Here is a 7,404-nt window from a genome sequence, read left to right on the forward strand (position 1 = left end):
CTAGAGTCATTACTCACATGATCATGTAGGTTCAGATGATTGGTTCAAAACAGCGTGGAAGTAGACCTAAGTGCTCAGGACGGTATACAGAATTACATACTACACTGCAGGGATCTCCAAACTGGGTTCAACCCTAATGAAACGCAGCTGAAGCAGCTAACTGAGCTCTTCGGAGGCATGTAGGTGTGTGAGCTGGAGCCGGTGTGGAGACCCGTGTTGTACAGTAATGTTCACTGTTATCTGTGTGTGGAGCTGGAGTCTCTGGGGCTGAGCACTGTCTGCTGCTTTCTGGAGATCCTCTTAAAGTACCTGGTTTTTACTGACATTTGAGCCAGCTTTTCTAATAAATTTATTGAGTGGGAAAAGCATTCATCTTCAGTCCTTTGTCCTCTGAGCAGTGTGTGTGTGTGTGTGTGTGAGAGAGAGAGAGAGAGAGAGAGAGAGAGGGCGCCCTCTGCTGGAGAGATTCTTCTTGACTCTCCTGTCTTTATTTCAGGTAATGCCAGTACACACACACACTTTAGCTGACAGCAGTTGAAGATGAGAATATTAACTAAAAGTGTGTGCTTAAGCATTCATAAAGCTAAATGATCTTTCTGGGCTTGGCACTTCACACTATACATGTGCCTTTTATCAGAAAAACCTTGAAAGTCTTATTAAACTTTGATGTGTTTCCTGTGCACTGATGTGATTTTGAGATCGGTTCCCCTGTGTTCACATCAGTGTCCTGTACTGCTCTGTTGGTCACTGAGATCATGGATGGAGCAGTGTTGTCCTCGTCTGACCTCAGGAAGCACTTCTTATCCTCACACATCACTGACACTGAACACCATCACGTTAGGCTGAACGATATCGCCACAAATATCACAATATTCTTTACCTGATATCGATATTCATTTACCATTAATGGAGAAATAAAGATGTTTGTTGAACCTTGAGAATAAATATAAACATAACTTTGTTCACAGTTAAGCTCCACAGAGTAAGATAGTAAGATGTGTTCATTAACTCAGACCAGCATCATGGGATCATTGCATCACTCATTAGTTGACTCCTCCCTCTTTTGGTGACAGGCATCAGTGTATCGTGCTGCTAGTAAGATACAGTCTTGTTTTTCACCTTATAAATACTGTTTTCTTATTTAACGTTTTGAAGTCAGGGAAAAGTATTTCAGATTTGGTGTAGAATGTGTTTCTGATTTCTTCACAGTTCTTGTCCGCTGCTGAGGTGTGTGTCTGTGATCACAGTGAGGTCAGAGGTCAGTTCTGTGGAGATCTGTCCATCTCTACAGTCAGAGGATGACTGCTCAGTCTGAACCTCGTCTTCTTCACTCTACTCAGATATCCTGCAGTTGTGTAGTCTCTGTTTAAGGACAAATAACATTCAAGTTTACTTTGTTTTTCTGCTTTTTCTTTTCAGATGGAGGAATATAGAGAGCACATAAGAAAACATCTTTAGTGGTTTGGGAAAGGTGCTTGTTGATTTTGAGGCGGATATGTGATTCTTCTTTTGTAATTATTTGGATGTATTTGTCTTATCTTTAGGACACGTCCCAAAACCATTCAAGCTGGCGGTTATCAAGCCTCTTATTAAGAAACCAAATCTAGATCCTAGTGTACTGGCAAATTATAGGCCTATTTCAAATCTTCCATTTATGTCTAAAATTTTAGAGAAAGTTGTGTCTGCTCAATTGAGCACCTTCCTGCATAAAAATGATCTGTATGAAGAATTTCAGTCAGGTTTTAGGCCCCACCATAGCACAGAAACTGCACATGTTAAAATTACAAATGACCTGCTCCTTGCGTCAGACCAAGGCTGCATCTCATTTCTAGTCTTACTTGATCTAAGTGCTGCGTTCGACAACATAGATCATGACATACTCATAGATCGATTACAAAACTATACAGGTATTCAAGGGCAGGCTCTAAGATGGTTTAGATCCTACCTGTCCGATCGCTACCATTTTGTTTACTTAAATGGGGAGTCATCTCATTTATCATCAGTAAAATATGGAGTGCCACAAGGATCCGTCCTAGGTCCCCTTCTATTTTCAATATATATGTTGCCCCTTGGTAATATTATTAGAAAATACGGAATTAGCTTCCACTGTTATGCTGATGATACTCAGCTATATATCTCAACGAGACCAGAAGAAACTTCCCAATTATCTAAGCTAACAGAGTGTGTTAAAAATGTAAAAGATTGGATGACACACAATTTTCTCCAATTAAATTCGGATAAGACAGATATACTAATTATTGGACCAAAAAACACTACACAGAATCTTGTAGATTACAATCTGCAACTAGACGGATGTACTTTTACTTCCTCTACAGTCAGAAATCTGGGTGTTATATTAGACAGCAACTTGTCTTTTGAAAATCATATTTCCAATGTTACAAAAACTGCATTCTTCCAGATTATGATGCCTCCCGAATCTCTTCCACGTTTTTTTTTTCATGTTTTCTAGAGGATAAAAATATTTCGCAGTATCATGGAGGACAAAGAGTGACTTCATCAGTTGTGCGCAATTTTTCCTGTAATATTATGTCCATGTCTGAAATGTTTTTTCTAAAGCCTGAGGTTTTAGTTTTGTAAACAAAAATGGATGAATTAATACCTTCCATGTTCCACATTGTAATGATTAATGATCTCATTTTTTCAACAAATATAAAAATTCTTAATATTGCTTTAGAGGGATACGAACTCAAGTCCAACACAGTATCAAGGATCAAAGAGTACATGTGCATACATAGATCTACACAATTGTAACGCAAACCATTTTAAACGATTCAGTTCAATTTGGTGAACTGGTTCAAAAAGATCCAGTTATATCAAATGATTCGTTCGTGAACCAGATATCACAAACTGCTGTGTTTTGAACTCTCTCACAACAGACACTGAAGTAGGGTGACCACCCGTCCTGCGTAGCGCGTGCGCGCACAGCGTTTACAGCCCAATTCATGCATCCCGCAAATTGAGACTGTGTCATGCATAATCAATGCTTGCTCAAAAAAAGTTGATGGCTCTATATCCTCGAGCCCCAGGCAGTCAAACGAACATTACTTGACAGTTCAGCACGGTACTGCGAGAGCGAGCGAGTTTGAATGAGAGATGAAGTTTACATCTTTATTATTTCTGTTTTAACGTTTCCTACATTATTTATATTAAAATATGTTATGTAGGCAATAACTCAGTTTAATATTTGACTAATTTACTGAGGTGGCATCCTTGTTAACTTACAAAAATGATTATAATTTGGTGGATAATTTAACATTTTCCGTTAATAACAGGTAGTGTATTCCGATGTAAAATTAATGGTCGCCTGAGGACGCTCTACAACCATGGATTGTAGACCAGAATGAAGAGCACTAAATAAGGCACTGTTACCCAAGAGAGGGGGTGATATTCAATGGAGACTTTTTCATGGAGTAATAGCTGTCAATGCTTTTATTTCTGTGGTGAGTCCTGAGATTAGCTCTGATTGCCCTTTTTGTTTGCAAAGAGAAACAGTTTTCCATGATTGTATGTATTGTTATAGACTAAGACCATCACTTCTACCACAAAAGACTGCTTTTTAAGTTATCTTCCTGATGTATCCAAATTCCTTAGCATATCCAAAACCTCAGAACAACTTGATGATGTAACAGAAACTATGGACTCTCTCTTTTCTAGCACTTTAAATACAGTTTGCTCCTTTACGCTTAAGGATGGTTAAGGAAAACAGTTTGACACCATGGTATAATGAGCATACTCGCACCCTAAAGAGAGCAGCCCGAAAAATGGAGCGCAGCTGGAGGAAAACAAAACTAGAGGTATTTCGTATTGCTTGGTGGGAAAGTAACCTATCCTACTGAAAAGCATTAAAAACTGCTAGATCTGATTACTTTGTAAAACCTCATTTCTTTAAAGTTGTTACTCTGAGGGGTTCAACAGATTTTTAACATGTACAGATTAAAATACTCTTCACAACACAAATGATCTTTGTATCTTAATTTATTCTTCCCACCAGTGTATATGTACATACAGGTACAAAAACCAACAAATAAATCAAGTCAATTTAAACACCCTTCATCTTCTAACTCAGTCAGTGATATGAAATAAACTTATCATTCCATGTAGAGTTGAAGTAAGAGACTTGATGAGTGATAGTCCACAAAGTAATTTGAGTGCGATGCAATGTTTTCCTATATCCCCTAGTGACGTTGTCATTCGGCGTGTTGCTGTCAGCTGAGCGGAAACTCAAAGAGTTCTCAACCAAGGGCTTTCATAGAGCAAGCCGGTAGCATGAGTTCAACCAAATGATTTCCCTCTACCAAACGAACTGACTTACTCTATGGTGAACAGGCTTATATATCCGGTCACCTCCAGGCAATAGCGCCCTCAAGCTGCTCCTAGAGGAATTACATGTAACCCAAATACATTACCTATGAAAACCACCAAGAAAAGTGGAGAGAAACACACAGTAGTCTAATGAGAAACAAAGTAACGTTTTTGTCCGTTACATCTTTTCTTCTCTTTTAGAAGAAAACAAACATAACCCCAGGTATTTATTCAATACAGTGGCTAAATTACCGAAAAATAAAGCCTCAACAAGTGTTGACATTTCCCAACACCACAGCAGTGATGACTTTATGAACTACTTTACTTCTAAAATCGATACTATTAGAGATAAAATTGCAACCATTCAGCCGTCAGCTACAGTATCACATCAGACAGTGCACTATAGACCCCCTGAGGAACAGTTCCACTCATTCTCTACTATAGGAGAGGAAGAATTGTATAAACTTGTTAAATCATCTAAACTTACAACATGTATGTTAGACCCTATATCATATAAGCTCCTAAAAGAGGTGCTTCCAGAAGTCATAGATCCTCTTCTGACTATTATTAATTCCTCATTGTCATCAGGATATGTCCCCAAAACCTTCAAACTGGCTGTTATTTTAAGCCTCTCGTAAAAAAACACAACTTGACCCCAAATAACTAGTTAATTATAAACCAATCTCTAATCTCCCTTCTCTGTCCAAGATACTAGAAAAGGTGGTATCCTCACAATTATATTCCTTTTTAGAGAAAAATGGTATATGTGAGGATTTCCAGTCAGGATTTAGACCGTATCATAGTACTGAGACTGCTCTCCTTAGAGTTACAAATGATCTGCTCTTATCATCTGATCGTGGGTGTATCTCTCTATTAGTTTTATTGGATCTTAGTGCTGCGTTTGACACAATTGACCACAACATTCTTTTGCATAGACTTGAACACTTTGTTGGCATCAGTGGAAGTGCATTAGCATGGTTTGAATCGTACTTATATGACCGCCATCAGTTCGTAGCAGTGAATGAAGATGTATCATATCGATCACAAGTGCAGTATGGAGTACCTCAAGGCTCAGTACTAGGGCCGCTACTCTTCACGCTTTATATGTTACCCTTGGGAGATATCATCAGGAAACATGGTGTTAGCTTTCACTGTTATGCTGATGATACTCAGCTCTATATTTCTTCGCGGCTTGGTGAAACACACCAATTTGAAAAACTAATGGAATGCATAGTCGATATAAAAAACTGCATGACGAGTAATTCCTTACTGCTAAATTCCAAAAAAACTGAGGTGTTAATTATAGGACCTAAAAACTCTGCTTGTAATAACCTAGAACAATGTCTAAGACTTGATGGTTGCTCTGTCAATTCTTCGTCATCAGTTAGGAACCTAGGTGTGCTACTTGATCGCAATCTTTCCTTAGAAAGCCACGTTTCTAGCATTTGTAAAACTGCATTTTTCCATCTCAAAAATATATCTAAATTACGGCCTATGCTCTCAATGTTAAATGCAGAAATGTTAATCCATGCATTTATGAGCTCAAGGTTAGATTATTGTAATGCTTTATTGGGTGGTTGTTCTGCACGCTTAGTAAACAAACTACAGCTAGTCCAAAATGCAGCAGCAAGAAATCTTACTAGAACCAGGAAGTATGACCATATTAGCCCGGTCCTGTCCACACTGCACTGGCTCCCTATCAAACATTGTATAGATTTTAAAATATTGCTTATTACTTATAAAGCCCTGAATGGTTTAACACCTCAGTATTTGAATGAGCTCCTTTTACATTATACTCCTCTACGTCCGCTACGTTCTCAAAACTCAGGTAATTTGATAATACCTAGAATATCAAAATCAACTGCGGGCGGCAGATCCTTTTCCTATTTGGCGCCTAAACTCTGGAATAACCTACCTAACATTGTTCGGGAGGCAGACACACTCTTGCAGTTTAAATCTAAATTAAAGTCCCATCTCTTTAACCTGGTATACACATAACATACTAATATGCTTTTAATATCCAAATCCGTTAAAGGATTTTTAGGCTGCATTAATTAGTTAAACCGGAACCGGAAACACTTCCCATAACACCCTATGTACTTGCTACATCATTAGAAGAATGGCATCTACACTAATATTTGTCTGTTTCTCTCTTGTTCCGAGGTCACCGTAGCCACCAGATCCAGTCTGTGTCCAGATCAGAGGGTCACTGCAGTCACCCGGATCCAGTACGTATCCAGACCAGATGGTGGATCAGCACCTAGAAAGGACCTCTACATCCCTGAAAGACAGCGGAGACCAGGACAACTAGAGCCCAGATACAGATCCCCTGTAAAGACCTTGTCTCAGAGGAGCACCAGGACAAGACCACAGGAAACAGATGATTCTTCTGCACAATCTGACTTTGCTGCAGTCTGGAATTGAACTACTGGTTTCGTCTGGTCAGAGGAGAACTGACCCCAACTGAGCCTGGTTTCTCCCAAGGTTTTTTCTCCATTCTGTCACCGATGGAGTTTCGGTTCCTTGCCGCTGTCGCCTCTGGCTTGCTTAGTTGGGGTCACTTCATCTACAGTGATATCGTTGACTTGATTGCAAATAAATGCACAGAGACTATTTAACTGAACAGAGATGACATCACTGAATTCAATGATGAACTGCCTTTAACTATCATTTTGCATTATTGAGACACTGTTTTCCAAATGAATGTTGTTCAGTTGCTTTGACGCAATGTATTTTGTTTAAAGCGCTATATAAATAAAGTTGACATGACTTGACTTGACTAAGACCATCATTTCATGTATTATTAAAAAAAAAAATTCAAGTGTTTTAATGAGGATTTTTCTATGCAAATGTTTATTTGTGGTTTTAAATATGTAAGGAGAAGGGCTTTTGAGTGTCAATTGTTTAATTTTGTTTTGGGCCAATCAAAAATGCCTATTTATGTGAGTAGGAAGAAAAAGATAAAAATAAATGTGGACAATATATATTGATGGTATTTGCCAATTGAATTAAATCAAGAATAACCATAGATTTATTTATTTTTTTCAAAGAGATGAATGATTTGTCATCATTTGAAATATA

The sequence above is a fragment of the Carassius gibelio genome, chromosome A3 (assembly GCF_023724105.1).
Source record: "Carassius gibelio isolate Cgi1373 ecotype wild population from Czech Republic chromosome A3, carGib1.2-hapl.c, whole genome shotgun sequence".
In the NCBI taxonomy this organism is placed as follows: Eukaryota; Metazoa; Chordata; class Actinopteri; order Cypriniformes; family Cyprinidae; genus Carassius; species Carassius gibelio.